The sequence below is a fragment of the Vitis riparia genome, chromosome 8, assembly GCF_004353265.1.
Source record: "Vitis riparia cultivar Riparia Gloire de Montpellier isolate 1030 chromosome 8, EGFV_Vit.rip_1.0, whole genome shotgun sequence".
Lineage (NCBI taxonomy): Eukaryota > Viridiplantae > Streptophyta > Magnoliopsida > Vitales > Vitaceae > Vitis > Vitis riparia.
The window spans coordinates 3854376-3878333 of NC_048438.1; positions in this window are offsets into that span (position 1 = coordinate 3854376).

The window sequence follows — 23958 nt, forward strand, 5'->3', positions numbered from 1 at the left end:
CTCAGTTTTCAGAAATATAAAGAAATCTTCCATTGAATCAAAACAGGGCACTTAGGTTTCTCCAAAACCTTTCCTAAAGATGTAACTGAATTTGTGTATGCTCGAAATAATTTCCCACTTGTAAGAGTTTCCAGAAAAATTTTGTAAAGCACATATACATATTTGTATTTTTGTATTTTTGTTTCTTTTTTCCCTTTTTTTTCTTTTCTCTTTTGTTTACGTCTTTCACTGCTATTTTAGCAAAAATGGTTTGTTATCATCCAAAGATTCAAGCCTTTAAGATGCAAACAGAACCCACAAATCAAGAGTTTGGGTTACAAACAGTTTTCTAAAATGTTTTACCAGCATCCAAACAAGAGTATTATTTTTTTAGCAAGAAGAGATAAGGGTCCAATGTGGCTTGAAGTTTCATGGAAAATGAAATTTTCTCAGGAAAATAAAAATAAGAAAGAATAAGAAAATAGGTTTGTTTCATTTCATTTCTCCGTGAAGGTTAGCTAGTCTTCAGGAAAAGGGTGGCCATTTTTTAAATGCTCTTTGGAATTCCAACAATAAAATAATCATTTAATTCATCTATCATTTTCATGTGATATGCAAGAAAAATGAGAGACATAAAATTTGGAAATTGATTTAACACCTCAAAAAAGAAAGATTTGGAAAATGTTGGAAAAAATTAATAATAAAATAAAATTTGAAAATCGAATTAAGATTTAAGTGAAATTTGGAAGCTTAATCTTGTAGTTTGAATTGGGAAAAGAAATAAAGAAGTAATGCAATAAGTCATTAAGTTGTCATAATCTCATGTTTCATTCTATTAATTATGAATTTTTATTTTTGGTTTTAAAAAAAATTAACATATTTAACAGATATTTATTTTAAAATTTAATTTTATCAATAAAATATTAAAAATTAATCTCATCCTAATTATCAAATTAGAAAAATAAACTAAATGTGTTTGTAACCCAAATACATGTAAAACATTTTATTGGACCAAAAAATAAAATAGAATAAAATACGTCAAATTATGCAATAATAGATATAGTAGTAAGCTCAACGGTTTCTCAACATCCAAACAAGAGTATTACCATTAGATAGTTTTTCTAAAAATATTTTATAAATTTTTGTATTGTAAATAAGTATGTAGTAATTTCATGAAGAATAAGTTGAGCAAAATGTATTTCATATTTGAATTCTCAAACATAATTTTGTTCTTAAAAACAATTTTTTTAAACTATAGAATAGAGTTAGTTGACTTGTCTTTTTAGATGTGAAATATGTTATTGGGACTCGGGGAACTTCCTTAGTAGCCTTTCATTATTGTTTTTCCATGTGGTTGTACAAATTGTCAATGGAGAAACCGTTAGGTAGAAGCTAGTATTTAGGGAATGATGAAATAATTCTTATTCATTTCGAATATGCTACCACCCCAGACAAGGGTCCTAATGCTCATATTAATGTTTAGTATTATGACCAATGCTACAATTTGTTGCCATTATTTAAGCCATCTAAGACATACTCATGATTTTTTATTTAAAAATCAATAAAAGAAATTGAACCTAAACCCTATGCTATTTTCTTTTATTTTTTGAATATAAAATGACATGTGAATTTGTTGCCATTAGTTCTTCATCTCTATGAGTTCTTCATTTTCCAATATTTATTGATATTATGATATTAATTCATAATATCATCCTACTCTTTACTTATACACTTATTTGCTTATAAATTGTTTTCATTTGAGTTGAACTTGGTATTTAAACATGAAGCTTTGTTCCATTCCAATATTTATTTGGTTTATTCTTGTTCTTTATGAATCATTGACCATAAAGTATTATTTTTTACTTTAATAAATATTATTTTTTATATAATAACCATTTGTTATTACCTATATAAAGGCAATTATGACTTATTCCACGGTAGAAGTGCTATGTTATTGGAATGGAACAATTTTAAGGACATAAACGGATTTGAGAAATATTGGAAATAATGTAGAGATTGAGCCTATCAATGTGCCCATTCATACGACCTTCGTGGTGTTGTTGAACATGATATATGATATCATTGATGTTAATAGACACTATCAATTAGTCTTGAACTATCGACATCCAACTAAAATGAACAAATTTCAACCATTAGTTGTCAAAAATGATTGGACATTTGCCTATATGATAGCGGTGCCATCGAAGCATGGAATGTCTTTGATTCAATTATTCATAGAGAAAACTCCCAATCACTATCATTTGAGTAATGAATGGGCCATTTGACACGGTTGTCGACAGGTGATACTGATGTTGATGGCAAAAATGAAAGAGATGAGGAAAATGATAGAGATGATGCAATCAATACAAATGAGATTCATTTACCTAATGATGATGAAAATTGTTGTCAAAGAAAATATTGATTTGGTGATGGTCCAACAAGTTATGGAATGTGAAAGCACAAGATATGTGAACCTTGAAGTTGGTGATAGGTCTAATAATCCTGAGATTGAGTTTGATGTTGAAAACACATCACTAGTTGCCTCCCCACATGGCACCCAAGTTAATATCTCTAATGACAACCTAGAGGCAACATTTGCACCCATTTCATACCATATGCCACCTACACTACAATTTTTAAATATAGACAAGGCAATTAATTGTGTTGTAAGTGATTGGACTCCTGGAAAAATCCAACTTTAGGAAATTTTGATGGGGAGTTATCAATTGGCCAAATATTTCCCTCAAAATCAGATTTGTAACATGCTGTGAAGATGTTTTCCATAATGTCGCACCAAGAGTTTACTGTTTATAGATCAAATGCAAGTGTGTTAGTTCTTAAATGAAAAAAAACACTAGAGTGACAATGGCAACTAAGGGCAATGACAGTGAAAGATATGGGTATGTTTAGAATCATAAAGTACAAAGGTCCTCATACATGTGTCAATCCATGTATAAATCAGGATCATTTTCAGTTGGATTCTAGCTTTGTATTTGAGTATATTGGAACATTGGTGAATGTAGAAATGACCATTACAGTTGCTACAATTCAAGTTGTTGTTGTCGAACAATTTAGTTACCAAATTTCTTATCAAAAAGCAATGAAGGCAAAAAGAAAAGTAATGACTCAATTATTTGGTGATTGGTACAAGTCTTATGCAGAGTTGTCTCGCTTCTTCTTTCCTTTGGAGTAGTCGAATCTGGATGTATTGTGTATTCCAAAATGGTTCCTAGAAACAACCCAATTGAAGAAATTTTTCAGTGTGTGTTTTAGGCATTCGTTCCATCTATTAAAGGGTTTACTCTCAGTCAACCAGTTCTTAGTATTGATGGGACACATTTGTATGGAAAATATAAAGAGACTTTGTCGATTGCTATGGGATGTGATGGTAATAACCAGTTGTTTCCACTTACATTTGCCATTACAAAATGAAAGAATACATATATTTGGAGTTGGTTTTTAGCATGTATCAAAGTTGGAGTAACACAAAGGAAAGGTTTGTGTCTTATCTCTAACCGTCATCCTGGCATTATAGTTGTTGTAAATGAGACATATTCGGGATGGACTGAGTCAGATGCTTATTATAGATTTTGCATGCATCATTTAGTAAGTAACTTCAACACAAAGTTCAAAGATAAGACTTTAAAGGATCTCATGTGTAGGGCTACTATGGAGAGTAAAGTTGAAAAAATTTATTTCTCACATGGACACAATTGGTCGGATAAATGTCGAGGCTAGAAATCGGTTGGAGCATATTCCTCTTGAAAAATGGGCACTCTCACATGATGGTGGGCGGAGATATGGGATTATGACAACTAACATGTCTGAAGTTTTTAATGGTGTCCTTAAGGGTGCTCGTAACTTACCAATAACAAGTTTAGTCTAGTTAACTTTTCTATCGGGTTAACAGTTACTTCACAGTCAGACAAGAACATAGTGTCAGTCGACTCACTTCTAGTGAAGAATTCACTCCATATATTGACGTCAAGATAAAGGCTAAAGTTGTTAAGGCAGGTTCATGTGAGATTGTTTTGTATGATCATGTGGAGGGGCGTTTTCATGTTAAAACTAGACACTATGTCGGAAGCAGTAATAGGAAACCTCGCACATATCATGTTAACATTCAAATGGGGTCTTGCACATGTAACAAAACACTTTTGTTAGGATTCCCATGTTCGCACATTCTTGCTGCTTGTCATTGTCGATCAATTGATTTTCAACAATTTGTACAAGGTTATTACACCACACATGCTTACCTATCAACATGGGCTCCCTTGTTTTATCCCATATTTGATGAATTGGAATGGCCTCAATATAATGGACCGATAATTGTACCTTTGGACTCAATGAAGTGTCTAACTTCTAGTCGACCAAAATCAAGTCGTTTGCATAATGAGATGGATGCAAGGAAAACTAGAACTCCACAAACATCTGGACTTTGCAAGCAATTGGGTCACAATCAACGTTCTTGTCCTAATAGAGAAACCAATGATAGGAGGAGTTGATGTACTTCATGAACATCTTATTGTACTGTTATTTTCTTATTTACTAGTATTGACCTTAATCATTTTAAAATATATGTAGAAACTATCTTATTGAACATCTTATTGAAGTTTGTTTATTAGAAATTGTTGTTTTTTGTCAATTCATTCATATTTTGCTTATATCAGGTTACATGGAAAAAAATCTGAATCTCTACTATTTAGGGAAGATGCTGCTCAAATTTTTAAAATTTTAATCATGAAATTGATGTTGTTAGAAATTGTTGTTTCTTGTCAATTCATTCATATTTTGCTTATATCATGTATTGATGTACATGCAGACATGGATACTCGGTTGTTTCCTGTTTGTACTGACCTTGAGGATACATCTGTGTTTACTCTTCAGCATCGACATCAATCATCCACCATTTGTGTTGATCCATATATGGGTTATGTTTTGACTTGTCGATACATGTTTCGTTGAGAGTGGGTTTTGGATGATCGTGTTTGGTCGTACATTATCCAGTCAAGATTTTATGCATTTCATCGAGTGGGGCATATTAAGGTTGATTGGCATTTGATTATTGCACTGGTAGAAAGATGGCACCCAAAGACGCACACATTCCACATGCCAGTTAGGATATGACCATCACATTGCAGGACATAGCCATCTTATTTAGATTACGTGTACATGGTCATCTTGTCACTGGTTTTATAAATATCAATTAGCATGCACTTTGTGAGGAGTTATTGGGTGTTCGACCGACAAAGACTGATATTTATGGAGCATCCCTTAGAGTTCTCTTTATTACTACCCATTTCTCCTACTTACCACTAAAGGTTTTAGATGAGGTCACGTTACAGCGCCATGCTAGAGCATATCTTTTATTGTTAGTTAGTGGTTCATTATTTCTAGATAAGAAGGGAACCTACCTCCAATTAGCAATTCTACCCATGTTAAGAGATTTTGATGAGATTGCACAATATAATTGGGGGAGTGCAACACTAGCACATCTTTATCGAGAGTTATGTCGAGCTAGCTTAAATAGTGCAGAAACTATTGCAGGACCATTAGAGTTATTGTAGGTATAACTACAAGTCTTATTAATTATGTAATTTTGTTATAATTATGTGCATTTAAACATAATTTTGTTTCATTTTAAGTTATGGGCATGGGAGCGATTACATGTGGGTCGTCCTAGTAGATCACTGTCCCATGCACCAGTGCCTATAGATGAGATATTCTCGCCAGATGCACTAGGGAGTAGGTGGAGAGTTCCCTTATCTCATATAGACACTCCTCATCATGTGTTGGTCATATACAGATATGAGTTTGATAGACAACAATCTAATCAGGTTTAAGCTAAATATTAGTATTCTTTAACAAGATTATTAATATTAATATTATAATTTAAACTTTATTAAATACATATTAAGATTTGAATATATCAAGTATTATGGCAGCCTTACATAGATGATATACTAGTATTGCTTACAGACATTTGTTTAGCTAATCAGGATATTTGGCGGACAATGTCACCACTTTTTTTTTTATATTGTTGAATGGCATCGTCCTAAGCTTGTGTTGCGACAATTTGGACTCATACAGGGTATTCCTTCGACATCCTATATAGATTTTGATCTTCACTCCATCAATCGACGTGGTCGACCTCAATTTGATTGGAGGTTGTATCATGAGTGCTACATGGCATTATGGGAGGCTAGAGGGGAACCATATTGTCACTACGGAGCCTATAGAGCCTCATATGGACTACCATGCTTTGTACATGGCATGGTATTGTCATATTACACGTTGCTTTATTACATCTATGGATGATTTTGGACCTATGCGGTACCAAGCTACTTCCTTATCTGCCCACTTATTGGTTTGTATCACTTTAATATTATGTACATATTGTGTATAGTATTTATTCCAACAATAAGTATATATCATTTTTATGTGACAAATTGAGACTATGACATCAATCATATCTCGAGGAGGTCATGCATTGGAGGACTCTGATAGTGATGCTTGTCGCACTGTTATTGTTGATATTATTCGTAAGGCCTCTAATATTGTGTGCATTATTTGGGAGGATTATCGTATCCCACATGTAGAGCATGGAAGAGGTAAGTCACCAGCTCACTCGACAGTTGCTCGACTGCCACTTGTTTGAGGTCGATCGACATCTCGAGAGAGAAGTAGATATATTAGTTGTCAACCCATCACCTCATCAGTGTCAGCATCATTACAGCCCCTTACCTTTTTATCCTCATGATTAGTACAGTCACCCATATCTTCAAACCTACCATCAGTGCAGCCCCCTACCTCTTCAAACCTGATTCATGCCTAATTGGTGTCTCAGCTGATTCGTGTCCAACTGGTGCTCCTTGATTGAGGGATTAATCAACAAAATTTATAACCTATTACACCATATACTAGGGTAGCAAAGACAAAGCTACTATAGCATAGTGGCTCTAGGATCGTTCACTGGGATGGGTTTTCACTTCACAAATGATATTAATTCAAAGCTAAATTGGTGCCTTTTCATTTCAAGGTTAGCTTTAAAAGAAAGCATAAAGATGTTTGAATGAAAAAGGTTTGGTTTTAAACTAACCAAAAATAGTAGTAACTGATTTTACTTATAAAGAAAAGTGTTTCTTGGAGTTTCAGATCACTAGGCTCAGATTCCTCATACAAAAATGAGAGTTCCGGTCACTTGTTTATTTTCCTCGCATTAAATAATTAACATATAGTTCCTTCTCCAACCGGTGCTGCACAAATGCTTCCCATTAATGGGTTCAAACACTAAATCCCTCTCACTGATGCATCTTGCAATGGCTCATACCTCTCACCTAGCACTTGCCATTCAAGGTGATCTTTAACCTTGGATTACCCGTCAAAAGCTCGCAAGAGGTAACTAATGGATGTCTCCTAAGAGTCCAAAAGCTTACCAAGTGTTGGCTATTCTAGAAAATCCTACCTTCAAGTCACCTACCAGAGGCTCGCAAGGGGTAAACTAGTGCATCTCCATGGTTAGAGATCACTTGCCTTACCAAGTGTTGGCCCAGGTGACTCCAAGGTGTTTTAAGTTAACTAAAAACATTAGAAACCATTCACGGGACACACTTACTCTTTATTAATAGCTGAAACCACAAAGCTTCTGATTGATGCACTTGGAACCTTTCCCGGCAACCTTAACTCCAAGGAACTAAAAGGTTTAGCTACTCATTCTCTGGGGAAAGCTCCTCAGAGAGTGCATAACTTAGTAACATAAGTAAAAACACAATCAAAGAGAGAAGGTAAGGTAGAAAAGAGCTAAAGCTCTTTGTATTTCTTTCTTTGAAACTTTACAAAAGGGTCATCACTCTAACACCCTCACCCTCTCTCCCTCAGAACAGGCTCCTCGGGCTCCCTTTATACCAAAATCCCATTTACAGCTATTACATGGATATTTTAGCCAAATTCCTAACTTAAAAGCTAAGGAAATCTATCATTGGTGACTTACAAGGAGAATTTGGGCATTTAGGCAACAAAAATCTAATGAAAAATATCTCCAAGTGTCGGTTACAAATATTGGGAAGCACTCAGGACCACTTCGCAGGTGAAAGGTGAGGTCTGCGAAATTTCGTAGGTGCACAAGAAGAGCTGCGAAATTTCTTTGCAGCTACCAACTGATTCAACACCTTTGCAAAGTGGACTTCCATCTTGTGGTGTTTGGCTTCCATCGCGGCGTGAAGCTTCAGGGGAAATCCATGGCACTGTGCAAAAAGGCTGCGAAACCATTCCGCAACAAAAGGTTGATTCCGCAGCACTTTTCTGAAGCCTTCCTTCAGCTTGGAGCAGTTGTCTTCCGAAGGCTGTAACTTCCTCATTTTAGCTCCAAATTGTACACGGTTTGAAGCATTGGATTCTTGACTTCCTGAGCTTTGAAATGATATATAGCATGTAGAAAATGGACTTCGGGAAGTGCTCCAAAAGTAGCTGCAGTGACTGTCATCAAGTATGCTTCATGGCTGGATTCTCTTTGCTTCCCCTCCTTTCATTTCCACTTTGCTATGGCAAAAGTGCTTCAAAGCTTTGATTTTTCATGCCTCTAAGCCTCCCATTTCTTTCCAAGGATTCCATAAAACTCTCCTCAATCTCATAATGCTTTGGTGATCAAAATACTAACAAAAACACCAAAACTTACACATTTTGATTAGAATTCATTGAAAGGGTCCTTAACATGTTAATTGGGTTAAAAGGCAATAACTACTACTCAAAAGTGTTTAAAAGAGTTAATTATAAGCTATCAAATAGCACTTTTTGAGTAGTAATCAAAACCCACCATCAATACAACCCCTATTTCTTTAGACCTACCTTCAGTTCAACCTCTTACTTCTTCAGACCCACCATCAGCACAACCCCTACCTCTTCAGACCCACCATCAGCACAACCCCTACCTCTTCAGACCCACCATCAATACAACCCCCTACCTTTTTAGACCTAGCTTCATTACAACCCCTTACCTCTTCAAACCCACCATTAGTGCAGGCCCCTACCTATTCAGACCCACTATCAGTATAGTCACCTACCTCTTCAAACCCACTTTCAGTGCCTACTACCCCATATGTCGATCCTCTTTCATTCCTAGATGATTCCTTAGCTACTCCACTAGGACCTGAGTTTAGGACATCAGTTCTACCATCACCAGAGCCATCTATATTTGTCTTTATGCCTATGAAGATTGACACATCTACTAAACTAGATTTACCCCAACCATTCCGAGGGGTAGACAGGCCCTACGTCGACCTAGATTGCTACCTCCACCACTACCTCTATTTCCAACTCCAGCTCCATCACAAACAAATGTTCCTCATGTGTCACATGCAATACCTGCTACAATTAGATAAGAGCAACCAAAAAGGAAGAGAATACCAGTTACACATAGGTTCTCTCCTTATGGAGGCATGTGAGATTATATATGTTTTTTTTTCACTATATAAATGTTTACTGTGTATTTTTTGTAACTTTTATTAAACTACTAAAAATTACATTTTGTAGTAGACTTTTTCTAATTAATTTCATTAACTAATTTTGTCAAAAAATCTATATATGGCAATTGCAGCTTAAGAGTATACTATTATTTAATAAATTAATATCTTAAAAAACAAAAAATTAAATATCTTAAATTAAAAAAATTATACAATTTTATATATTATTTATATGTTATATAAATTTAATATTTTAGGATTATTAATTTATTAATAAATAAAATATTTATTTATAATATCTTCTATTTATCAATTTATGTTTGTTGAAGTAATACTAGATTTTTAAGTTTAAATATAAATAATTTATTATTAAAGTATATATATTTTTTAATTTCAATAATAACTTGTAATTTAATATTTTTTAATTAAATTTTAAATTTAAAAAAAAAAATAACTAAAGCCTCAATTGACAATTGCAACTTTAGTTCAAAAATAAAACATCAGTTACCAATTGAGGCTTCAGTTTAAAAATGAAGTCTCAGTTGCCAACTATAGGTTCAGTTCAAAAACTAAAGTCTCAATTGGCAACTACGGCTTTATTTCAAAAATGAAGCCTTAGTTGCCAATTGAGGTTTTAGTTCAAAAATGAAGTCTCAGTTAACAACTGCGGTTTCAGTTCAAAAATGAAGTCTCAGTTGTCAATTGAGACTTTAACTAAAATTATGAAATATATATATATATGACATGGCTCCTACGTGGCACCAAAGAGACCAATTTGAACATAAGTTTCATAAAGTGGTTAGATCCTTTTTTTTTTCTTTTAATAAACGGGTCATTTTGACCCAAAACTCGAATGAATGCTTCCCTAATCCTATATTTTGTGTGACAATCACAAGTTTGTGAACATCATGATCATGTTGTTGTAAACATCTTCTCTTACACTTACACTCAAGAGGAAGTCAATGTCACCATTGCTCTCAAGATAAAGCAATTCTGGTTCAGATGGCAACTCCTTGAACATGTGATTAAAATTAGTCAAATATGCTAGGGTATCACTGTTCCCATAACCTATCTATATGGACTATAACTTAGTTATATTATAAAGGTCAAATCTTCATGGATTTAACCTGACCATACTTCCTGAGACGTTTTTAGATTTGCAAAAGTTCTACCTCAGATCATTTGAAACAGATGGTGAAGGTTTCTTTAAAGATGATGGATTCCAATCATTGTGCACATGATCCTAGTTGTTGCGAGAAAATTCAACACAATATCACAACAATATTTATCAACTAAAATCAATGGTACACATGCACCAACATTTTTTATCGTAGAAAATCTCCTCAATGTGAGAAGTAAAAACCATGGGATTGGAGTCTACTAAAAAAGGTTTAACTATGAACCAAAGTCAGAGTACACAATCTATCCCAACATTAATCGGGAACCATCAACAGCGACAATCATCAAGAAAAAAAAACGATGAAAGAAAGAGATCACCAATTCGGTGTTCTGTTCATTCAAATTGAAGAACCACGAGTGCTAAACCTTCTGTTAAAATCTCACCTCAATCAAACCAAGGATCAAAGAGATATCTCTTTTTGATGAAGATTGCACAAAATCAAGATGCTCTCCTCTCTTTTCTGTCCTACTTTGTTCAGATGATCATAACTTATAGTTGACTTTTCCAATCAATGATCTAATCAACCAAAATCAAGACTACTATCCAAATTTCAACATGATCCAACGGTTCAAAATAGAGATCAAGAAGATTGATCAAAATTGCTTCCAAATGATTCTATTTCCGACTAATTCTATTTAGGTGACTATAGAATGAAATAGACAACTTTGATCAACGATCCCACTATCCAAAATAAAGAGCTACAAGTGATGAACCAACTTACCAAGTTTCAGCCTAAACAAACCACAGATCATTGAGATCTATTTCTTGGATGAAAATGACTCATTCACACTCTTCAATTTCTTCTTCTTTCTCTTTTATTGTTCTTTCTTTTTTCTCTCAAAATCATTGACTGCACTATCATATGTGCTTTATTGGATTTGACATATATGGGTCTTCCTCCACAAGATAAGGAAACCCAACCCAAGACTGGTCACGCCATCAGCATTAAAGACACAAGTAGCCTATCATTTTGAAAATCTGCCAAGAGAGAGCCTAGAGTTCTGCTCAATAGCTTCAGGTCCAAAAGCAATTCCGGTTCAAGCTTTTCATGCCAGAAAAAAAAAAAAAAAATCATGCTCCTAAGAAGAAACCATCAAGATATTCTGGGTGATGGAGTGAAAAGTGAGAATAACAATTTTCCAGAACCAGTCACCATCCAGATAACGTACATCGGGCATGGTAAAAATGACGAATGATAGCACTTCTACATATGGTGGTACAATGCTTACTTCCATGCACTAAATTGTGTCTGCCACATTGATCTTCTTTAATCTTGTAGCATCGCATTCAACATCATCCCTTGACCTTCCCTATTCCCACTCTGCATTCTCTCCCATACTGAGCTTCTTTAATCTTGCAGCAAGACATTCAACATCATCCTTTGACCTTCCCTATTCCCACTCTTCATTCTCTGCCATATTGACATACTTTAATCTTGCAGCAAGACATTCAACATCATCCTTTGACCTTCCCTATTCCCACTCCGCATTCTCTGGTTCCATGTGAACTACTTCGACAAAACCAGCAAATGCACCTTCTGGATCAATCTCAACCAAACCTTTAGAATTGTAATATTGATTCTCAATATCAACATCCCTCCTCAGGCTCCTCTTCTGAGTACTCAAATCCATAACCTTTAGACTGGTTCACTATAATGAAAGGCATTGTTCTGGAACCACCATAACCACCACCAGAAAAACTGCCCGAGAACAGCCTGCTACTGGTTTGGGACCTGGTCTATAGTCTCTGTGGCTTGCTTCCTGAGATGTGCAGGGATTTCCCTAGGGATCTGGATAGTTCTTACAGGGTGTTGAATAGGCTCAGATTGCGTTCCCAAGAATCCTCCCAAGGGTGTTAGTGGCACATAAATGCAGAACTAGAGAGACAAGAATATAAAATACAAGGAAATGGGAAGAGCACTGGTACTTTTGCTCCATCCTTCTGAAGTTCCTTTGATAGTTCTCCATAGACGTACGCCAACATACCAGCTAAAATTCCCTGGGAAAAGATAAAGAATTATCATCCCTGTGAGTAGCATTCCTCGGGAGGCTGGTGAAATGAATCCTGGGGCAGCAAAAACAAAAGTGACAAGTGCTAGGCCTGTAATCTGAACCTCATCACCAATCATTACGCAGAGTAGCTTCAAGAAAACTGGTTCTCTAAACACATGTCCCACAACAAGCTTCCACCCAGAAAGCTCCTCATTCATCTATACCTGAGCTTCTTTGTACAATTCCTCATACCTTGTTCCAATCTTCTTTTCATGTGTTAGAAGCCCCTGCTTTCAGCTTTTTCCTGAGCCCTTCCAACAAACAACTTCTTTGATCCTAGCATTGCACCATCGAGGGCCTCCATAGCCTTCTTTGCCTCGTCTGGTGTCTCAAAGTTCATAAAACCAAGCCCTTTGGACTTCCCATTGCCATCCTTCAGTTTACCAACTTTTTAACAAAAGTCCATGACCCAGTGTAAGATTACTGGCTCCCTTCTCATTCTTCTCAGCAATATCCAAACCATGGCAACTCTTTTCATGCAACACATGCCTATTCACAATGGACTGTACCAATTCAACATCATAGCCAACTTTCCCACCATGGGGACCATTAGTCTGAGCTCCATATCTCTAGAAACCTGTGACGGATCACATTTCCATGCTGCATTCCCGAATCCTGAATTCCCATTATTACTGCTACATCCATCCAAGTCAGAGATGATTCCAGGAATAGTCGTCAGCCGTGGAAGAGGTCTAAGGGTACGAGGGATATCCAGCCGGTTTACAGAAACTATTTGAAGCCAAATGCATTTCTACCATCATCCCAGAATTTCCAGATGGTTAACGAAATAATGGTTGGAGTTTTTCAAAAGCAAGGGGATCTCAAGAAACAGAGCATGCTCAAAATTGTTATTCTTGATATTTCAAGGAGCCTAGGCCTCGTATTCTTTCATGCAAGATTGGATGACTTAATAGATAAGTTACCTGTTGGATATAAAGTAGAAATATATGTAAAATGCTGTAAGTTCTATCAAACATTATATTCCCAAATTGACATTACTAAGTGGCCTTGGAAAGCTCAAGATAACAATTTTCCTTTTGGAAATTAGTTCTAACACTCAAGCTAAATGCTACAAGTAACTTTTGAAAAATTCGATTGCACTAAATCCATGTGCATAGTTTAAATCATATATTTCAACACCAAAATTTATAAAAGATGTTTAACTCTATGATACAAAATTTCCCCAATAAGAGGAGAATAAAGAGGGTATACATGTGATGCACATAAGTCAAACATTATATAAATTATAAGTAAGTGATACAAATAGCAAAAAATTTAATTGGGCATAAAAAAAAACTACTTATAACCTTGAAATATTGGTAAACACGGATATAACAGTACTTAGATTTTACGGTATTTTGACAAAAATATTTGTAAGATGAACATTATTCAAAATTCATGAAAATATTTAGAAAAACTCCGAAAAATGATAAAATAAATAAAAATACACATGTTAAAGTTATTTTTTAAATGTAATTGAAAAATATCAATAAGTAAGGATAAATCAATGTTAATAATTTATTATTTATCTAATCAAATTAATTTTAATTTATAAAATATTAGAACTACATTTTTATTTTTATTTTTATTTTTATTTTAGTATTTTTTTAATAAATTTTTTTTTAATTTTTTAATATTTTAAACTAAAAACATTCAAAATTAAAAGGATAAATATAAAAAATTTAAAATTAAAGTGATAGTACTTTTTTAAAATAGGATTAATTAGATAAATGATGATACATTTAATATTAAAATTATAATTTATTTAATTCAAATGCATTCAATAATATAAAATAAATGATGATGCATATATAATTTTTAATATTTATATTTTTTATATTTAATTATCATATAAATGATATTAAAAAAATGTTTGTTAAGAAAATCATAATTGTTGTAAAATTATAAAGTGAAGTGAGAAGAAAACAAGAAAGAGAAATTAGAATGTAAGAAGAGAATATAATAGATTTTCATTAGAGGTATCTTCCTTTTATAAGGAGTCATAAAGAGATATACATCAATATGGATGATCATCCACAAGTTCCTATAATCCGATAAATTCTCATATTTTCTAACACTCCCCCTTGGATGATCATAAGAATATGGTAACTACCTCATTAAAAACCTTGCCAGTAAAACCTAGTAGGACAAAACCTGGACGAAGGAAAAAAGAGTGCAATATATCCATATTAGCATTCTCCCCCTCATGTAAACATGATTATGATATCTTCAACATTTCAAATGGTAGATCTCTCAATCTTCGCATTCCAATGTCATACCTTAACTTTTTCAATGTGGTCGAAGGTAACGTCTTTGTGAAAAGATTTGCTAGATTATTACATGACCAAATTTGTTGAACATCAATCTCACCTTTCTTTTGGAGCTCATGAGTATAGAAGAATTTAGGAGAGATATGCTTAGTTCAGTCACATTTTATGAATCCTCCTTTAATTTGTAGAATACAAGCAACATTATCTTCATGTAACACGGTTGCATTGCCTCTGATGGAAGGTAGTCCACATGTTTCTTGTATGTGTTGGATCATTGACCTTAGTCATACACATTCACGACTTGCTTCATGAATTGCAAGAATTTTTGAATGATTTGAAGATGTGGCTATCATTGTTTGCTTGACTAATCTCCAATATATTGTCGTTCCACCATAAATAAAGACATATCCCATTTGAGATCGAGCTTTATGAGAATATGAAAGATATCTTGCATCTACATACCTAATCAATTGTGATTTTGATTCTTTTGAATAATATAAACCCATGTCACTTGTTCCACGAAGGTATTGCAATATATGTTTAATCCCATTGCAATGCCTTTTAGTTGGGCAAAATTGTATCTTGCTAGTAAGTTGACAGAGAATGTTATGTCTGGTCTAGTACAATTTGCAAGATACATTAGTGCACCGATTGCATTGAGATATGGTACTTCTGAACCAAGCAATTCTTCATTTTCTTATTTAGGACGAAATGGGTATTTGTTCACTTCAAGTGAACGAACAACCATAAGGGAATTGACTAGATGTGATTTATCCATATAAAATCATTTTAATACTTTCTCTGTATATGTCGATTGATGGACTAAAATGTCATTTGAACAATGCTTGATTTGCAAGCCGAGGCAATATCTTGTTTTTCCCTAAGTCTTTCATTTCAAATTCTTTCTTTAAATAATTGGCTGCTTTTGTGAGCTCTTCAGGAGTTCCTATAAGGTTTAAATCATCCACATACATTGCAATTATTGTAAGCCCAAATTTTGATTTCTTGATAAAAATACATGGGCAAATTGAATTATTCATGTATCCTTCTTTTAACAAATGCTCACTTAAACAATTATACCACATACGTCCGGATTACTTTAATTCGTACAAAGATCTTTGTAGTTTGATTGAGTACATGTTTCGAGGTTTTGGATTAGTTGTTTCAGGCAATTTGAATCATTCAGGGATTTTCATATATATGTCAATATCTATAGACCCATATAAATAGGTTGTAACAACATCCATAAGACGCATATCTAGTCCTTTAGAGACTTAAACTTATCAAGTATCGAAGTGTGATTGCATCCATGATAAGGGAATAAGTTTCCTCATAGTCTATACCAAGTCTTTGAGAGAAACCTTAAGCAACAAGTCGTGTTTTATATCTTATGATTTCATCATTCTCATTTCATTTTTTCACAAAGACGCATTTATATCCAACAGGCTTTATGTTCCAGGTGTTTGAACTATAGGTCCAAATACCTCTCATTTTGTTAACGAGTTTAGCTATATTTGGATTGCTTCTTTCCGTTTTGGCTAATCATTCATTTTTTGACATTCATTCACAGTTTGTAGTTCTTGATATTCATCATTTCTTATGATGTCCATAGCCACTTGGAATGCGAATATATTATCTATGATAATGTCACTACGGTCCTTTGTTTCTCTTGTGTGACTCATTGAGATCTTTTCAGTTCTAGATATCGGTATTTGATCAATTTATGTCTCTTCAGGAGCTAACTGTTTGTTAAGTTGGGTTTCATCATTTGACCCTTTCATATTTGTGAACTCTTCATGAGTACTAAGTTTTTCATATGTTGTTCCTTTTCTTTTTCTAGGAATTAAATCCTTTGAGCCAATAGGTCTACCATGCTTTAGGCGTGTCTTAGATTCATTTGCTATGGTATTCTCCAATTGTCCTTCAGGGACATCAATATGTGTTAGGGCATTCACAGTTGGCACGTGTGACTTTGTTACTTTCTTTATATCTATGAAAGCATCAGATAATTGATTTGAAAGTCCTTGCAAATGAATAATCCTTTGAACTTCTAACTCACATTATCTTGTGCAAGGATCAAGATGAGATGAGGAGGGTACATACCATGTAATGTCTTGACATTCTTTTGACTTGTCTCCCTCTAATGGTGGGAAAACATTTTCATCAAAATGACAATCTGCAAAGCGAGCAGTAAAAACATCACTTGTGACTGGTTCAAGATAACGGATAATGGAGGGAGAATTAAAACCAACATATATACCAAGTTGACGTTGAGGTCCTAACTTGGAACGTTAAGGTGGAGCTATGGGAACATAAACAGCACAACTAAAAATATGCAAATGTGAAACATTGGTTGGAAGCCTAAAGCAAGTTGTAAAGGTGAGCAATCATGATTAACTGTAAAGCAAATTCGAATTAAAGTGGCAGCATGAAAAATAGTATGTCTCCAAGCAGACAAGGGCAATTTTGTTCTCAAGAGTAATGGTCTTGCAATCAGTTACAAACGCTTAATTAGAGATTCAACTAATCCATTCTAAGTATGGGTATGAGCAACAGGATATTCAACATCAATTCCAACCGACATACAATAATCAAGAAATGTTTGAGAGGAAAATTCGCCAACATTATCAAGACAAATTTTCTTAATAAGATGATTAGGGAATTGTGCCTTGAGTCTAATTATTTGAGTAAGTAACCTAACAAAGGCAATATTTCTAGTTGAAAGAAGACAAACATGAGACCAACGAATTGATGCATCAATTAAAACCATAAATAAACGAAAAGGTCCTAGGTGGATGAATAGGTCCACAAATATCACCTTGAATACTTTCTAGAAAGGCTAGTGATTCATATTCAACCTTGGTAAATGATGGTTTAATAATTAATTTGCCTTGTGAGCAAGCAACACAATTGTAATCATTGGGCATCAGAATCTTTTGGTTCTTCAAGGGATGCCCTAAAGAATTGTTGATGATATGACGCATCATGGATAATCCTGGATGACCAAGATGTTCATGCCATATCATAAAAGTTTTGAAGTCACAAAACTTCTGGTTCATGACAACATATGACTCAATGGGTCTAATGAATGGTTGATATAACCCACAAGAATAAGAAAAAAAGCTTTTCCAAGATGTGTTTTTCCCCATAAATAATTGAAGTAATGAGAAGGTATTCATTACTATCATCATTCATAATTTCAATGTGATATCCATTTCAGCGAATATCCTTGAAACTAAGAAGATTTCGCTTAGATTTAGCATAATAAAGGGCATCTTTAATGTGAATTTTAGTTTCTCTAGGTAAAATAATAGTTGCTCTTCCAAAGCCTTGAATCAAGTTTACAGGACTTGATATTGTATTAACATTAGACTTAATCAACAATATGTTGGAAAATATTTTTTATCATGAAAGATTGTGTGTGTTGTGGCACAATCTGCAAGACATGCATCTACATTGGATGTCGTATAATGTACCAAGGTATGAGAAAGATCCATGTATCTTCAAGTATAAATAAAGAGAAGAATTTAGATAAGAAATAATAAAACGTGAAATAAACTATAAAAGATGAATAATAAACATTGTGTTTAAAGATGATAACAAAATAAACCTATTGGCAAATAACTAAATAAGAACATAACATTTAATCATAACAAACATTTCCGTCACCAATTAGATGGTTAATTTTCTCATTAGGATTCTCAAAGAAATCTGAAACATCTAAATGGGTTAGATCTACTGGGTCATCACTATCAATGAAGTTCGTTTCAATTTCCTTTCCTTTTGTTTTTATTGAGGCTTGATAATGGTCAACAAAATGTTTTGGAGTACGACAAGTACATGACCAATGTCCTTTCATGCCACATCTATGACACTTATTCTCACGAGCATGTTTACTTTGTGGTTTTATCCCCTTTTCAGGTTGTGCCTTTGAATTCTTCCACTTCTGGTGGTTTGAGTTGTTCTTTTTACTTTGAAAACCACTACGATGAGAAGAATTATGTTTACCATGACCTCAACCGTGACCACGTCCTCGACCTTGTCCATATCCTCGTCCTTGTCCATGTCCAAGGGTTTGAACAGATGTGGCATTGGCTTCAGGCAATGACATACACCCAGTAAGACAAGATTGATGGTTTTTTAATAATACCTCATTATTTTGTTCAGCCACAAGAAGACATGAGATCAATTCTGAATATCTAGTGAAACGACGTTCTCAATATTGCTACTGAAAAGTCGTGAATGTTTTTTCAAGCATATCTTCTTTAGTGACCTTTTCTCCACATAATTTTAATTGTGAGCTAATTTTGAATAGGGTTGAGTTGTAGTCACTAACAAACTTGAAATCTTGTAATCTCAAGTGCATCCAATCATAGCGTGCCTTTGGAAGGATTACGATCTTTTGGTGGTCATATCGTTCCCTTAGATTATTCCAAAGGATAAAAGGATCTTTAACAGTAAGGTATTCACCTTTTAATCCTTCATCAATGTGATGGCGAAGGAATATCAAAGTTCTGGCACGATCCTGCAGGGATGCGTCATTTCCTTCTTTAATGGTATTTCTAAGATTCATCGCATCTAAATGAATTTCAGCATCCAAAACCTAAGATAAGTAGTTATTGCCCAAAATATCGAGGGCAACAAATTCAAGCTTTGTAGGGTTTGACATTACCTGAAAGCTATATGTAATATTGATCAGAGAAATATTTCAATTATTATAATAAACTATTAATAAAATGCTTTAACAATATTTCAAGTAAACAATATCTAAAAATATAATGACCTAAAATTTATCAATTATAAATATGGTAAAAATGTATAAATATGAAATAAGAATTAAAATTTAAAAAAAAAAATATATATATATATATATATATATATATATATTAAATTTTCATAGCTTTGGGCTATGATTATTTTATCATAACAAAATGTGCAAAGTAATATATAGCTTTAAGCTATGAATTATTTTATGTAAATTTGTGCACAACTCGGGCTGTGAACTTTCATTATGTAAATTTGTACATAGCTTCAGGCTATGAACATTTATTTATTTATTTATTTTATAGCTTCTGGATATATAATATTGTTTGGTATAACATCTAGTTATATCGTATAATTAAAAATAAATAATTAGGGATCATATACATAACTTCTGGTTATGAATTTACCCCATAATTTATAATTTACCCCATAACTTCTGGTTATAGGGATTATACATATTTATGTATTCAAATAAAATAAATGAAAATAGAGATCAAAGGGTAATAAAATAGAAAATCATGATATAAGTTTATCACATACCTTTTTGTGATAAAGAAGAGAGAAGAGTCTTTCTATTTCTCTAAAAAGGAGAACGTATTTCTATTTCTCTGAATAGAGAAAAATCTTTTTATTTTTTTGTAGAGACTAGTCGTACTGATAATGTGTTGTAAAATTATAAAGTGGAAGGAGAAGAAAACAAGAAAGAGAAATTAGAATGTAGGAAGAGAATAGAATAGATTTTCATTAGAGGTATTTCTCTTTAATAGGGAGTCATAAAGAGATATACATCAATATGGATGATCATCCACAAGTTCCCATAATCTGATAAATTCTCATTTTTCTAACAATAATAATGGTTTTTATACATTAATTAATTAATTAATTAAAATTTAAAGTAAAATAATTATAATTATTTATTATTTTTTAAATAATGAGCTTTAACAAATTTATTGTGAACATATATTAATAAGTGTGAACTTGGCCCAATGGTAACAAGGCTTGAAAAACGTAAATAATTTTATATTTGAAATTTGAAGGGGCAAGCAACTGACCGAGTTGATCACCGAAAATATCAGGAAATTTCTCGATAAATGCCCATATATTGGTGAAATTTTTGAAAAATCGATGAAAAATTAGTCGATCGATAATCAGTGTGGAATATCATATCGGACTGCTACGATAACCAAAATATATATCGGCAATATTTCATCAAAAAAGTCTAAAATTTCAAACCATGCTTATTGTTAGCCCAAGGGTTCTCCTAATTAGGTTTTGATGATAACAAACCATGGTTAAGTGACTAATTGGTTTGAATGGTAAAAAATCTCAAGTATAAATTTGAAAATTCATCAAATGACCAAATGGATACAAGATCGAGACTTTCGGAAGACTTTTAATCATAGGAAACAAATGTAAGATGAATGCATGGGTGCACTTAGGGTTTACATATCTTTTTATGCATCTTTGGAAAACTCGGTTTGTTCTTTAAAGTTGCAATTTCATTAAAACCCGAGTTTTATCAAATGTACCTTAGGCAAAACGTTTCAAAATTAGCATATTAATTTACTTAAAGACCTTGCCTAAGTGTTAGAAAAGAAAAGAAGTGAAAAAGGTCGACCGGTTGCCCTTGTCCGGTCGAGGTCCGATCAAGGAGTGTCAAAAACACTCTCTCTCTTCCAATAACCTTCCCTTCCTGGTTGAGGTTCCCTCCTTCCCGGTCAACCTCCGATCGAGATCCGGTCAAGGCAATGGTAACCTGCCAAATAATTAAATGCTCCAATGGCTAGTGAACCGGTCGACCCCAGCTCGACCAGTTGAGGCTGCTTTTTTGCTTTCTAGGCTTCTGAACTTAGAAACCTATAAATTGAGAGCTCCTCTTCATTTATGATATATAGAACAATTGCAATCAATTGTCTACCCACCTGTTCTTGCCTTAAAAGCTCTCATTTCTTTCTTAGTACATTAAATCCTCACTTGCATATTCTTTAGTGCACCCTTGTGAGTCATCCTAGCTTTGAGCTAGGTTGAGGGATTCATTCTTGTAAAACTTGAGTGTTAAAGCCTTCAAAATGTTTGAATCTTGAAGAGATTGGGTAAGAGCCCATTGGAGCCAAAATCCAAGTGTAAAGGATTGGAAGTTTGGTTGAAGCTTCAAGCTAGTGGAACCCTCACTCGGTTAGGAGATTGAGGAGAGTGGACGTAGGCAAGAAAGTGTCGAACCACTATAAAATTCGAGTTTGAATTCTCTAACTCTATCTTTTTATTTTTTTTATTATATTATGCTTGAATTTGTTGTGTAAAAAAAAATTGAAAAACCCAATTCACTCACGCTCTTGGGTGTTTTTCTCATTTAAGCATAGCCTTTATTTTCTCACTTATAACTTTCCAAAAGTCAATTCAAATAACAACTAAGAACAAGTTTTCAAAAAAATACTACACAACAATTTCAAACAAATATAACTATAACAACAACACAAAAAGTAAATTGAGTATTCTACATATTTGTATTTTGTCTTACTAATAATGTATCCAAGCTCTGATAGGTCTTTTTGGATTTTTAGGAAGTTCAACACCATCACATTTGCTCCTAAAACTTAAATCAAATAATTTAAGTCAATTTTATAATATGATTTCAAATATTATAAAATAACTTTCATTTTTATTTTTATTCTTTCTATACTAAATATATTAGAGGCTTCAACATTTTTTAAAAATAAATATAATAACTTATTATCATTATTTCTTTCATATTGGTTCACCGCATAAATGACAACAATTAAGATGACTACAGGAAAAAATAAAATCAAATTAATACATAATAAATGAAAAATACTTCCACCACCACACTATCTTAACAAAATTTATCTCATATTTCAATAAATATTGCATTCTTATCTTACAAATAAACAAATACCAAATAAAATACAAACAAAATTACCTCCCAAATTCCCCACAAAATTTACTTCACATTTAAAAAAATTTCTATTATTATCTTACAAACAAATATCAAATAAAATACAAATATAATTACCACTCCAAATCTCTCTACATTTTCATTGGTGGCAAAATTATGAACCCCTCCATTACATCATTTTCAATGCTCAATTAAGAATATAAATACATTACTTTTCATTAATGTGATAAATTCATAAACAAAATATTGATTTTTTTTCATCAATTTCTAACAAAAAAACACAAAATATATATGTTACAATGGAGACGTTTTTTTTAAAAAAAAAAACATCAACAATACTCACATTTTTTTTGTTAAGGTAGAACTACTCAAATAACTATGACACAACCATCTTTGGATTTACAAAAAATTATACACTTTTTTAGTCTTCTTTTTCTTCCTGCTTCGTTGGAATGTTAACTCCGACTCTTTTTCTTCTTTTGCCTCATTCGTTATCACTTCGAGTCTTCTTTTTTTTCTTCTTCCAAGTTCGTCTTAAATCCAGGTCTTGAACACTTCTTTCTTTGCAATTGGAAATGGGTCTTCAATACCTCCTTCTAGGTTCAACATCTCTCATTCCTCATAAAGCTTAAGTGTCGTAGGAATGAAAGATGAATTTCTCATAAGAACATGATATACAAATAGAGGGATCTCTCACTAGAAATAAAAGGATTTATCATAGGAAAAATGGACGAATTTCTCATTGGAAATAGGTAGAGGGATTTCTCATCGAAATGGAGCTCATAAATCAAGGAAATCTCACCGAAAATGGAGCTCGTAAATCAAAGGATTTCTCACCCAAAATGTGCGTCATACTTTAGTTCATAATCATTAATTAAATTGATAAGCATTTATTCATACTAATTTTTGAGTAAAACCAATTACTTCCTTAAGAAGATGACCAAACAGCTATACTCACAATTTTCTTTTTATAATATAAATCCACTTTGATTTTAAGGGGATCATATAATGATGCTATTAATTTGAGTGTTCAATTGATTCGCTAATTTTAAACCAAATATTGACACCAAAGAAAAACCAAAACTAAAAAGTTCGAGAATTTTCCATATGTGCCTAATTTTAAACCAAAAATTAGCACCAAAGAAAAACCAAAACCACTAAGTTTGAGATTTTTCCATACCTACCTTGTTATGCCCTCCCTCGTTAATTTTGTTTAATTATTTTTCAAATTGTTTTTATTTTAATTTTTTAATTATATTAAAATAATGTAACTTATCAATAAATAAAAGTTATAATTTGTTAACAAACAAAAATCATAAATTCTTATAATTTATTTTCATGA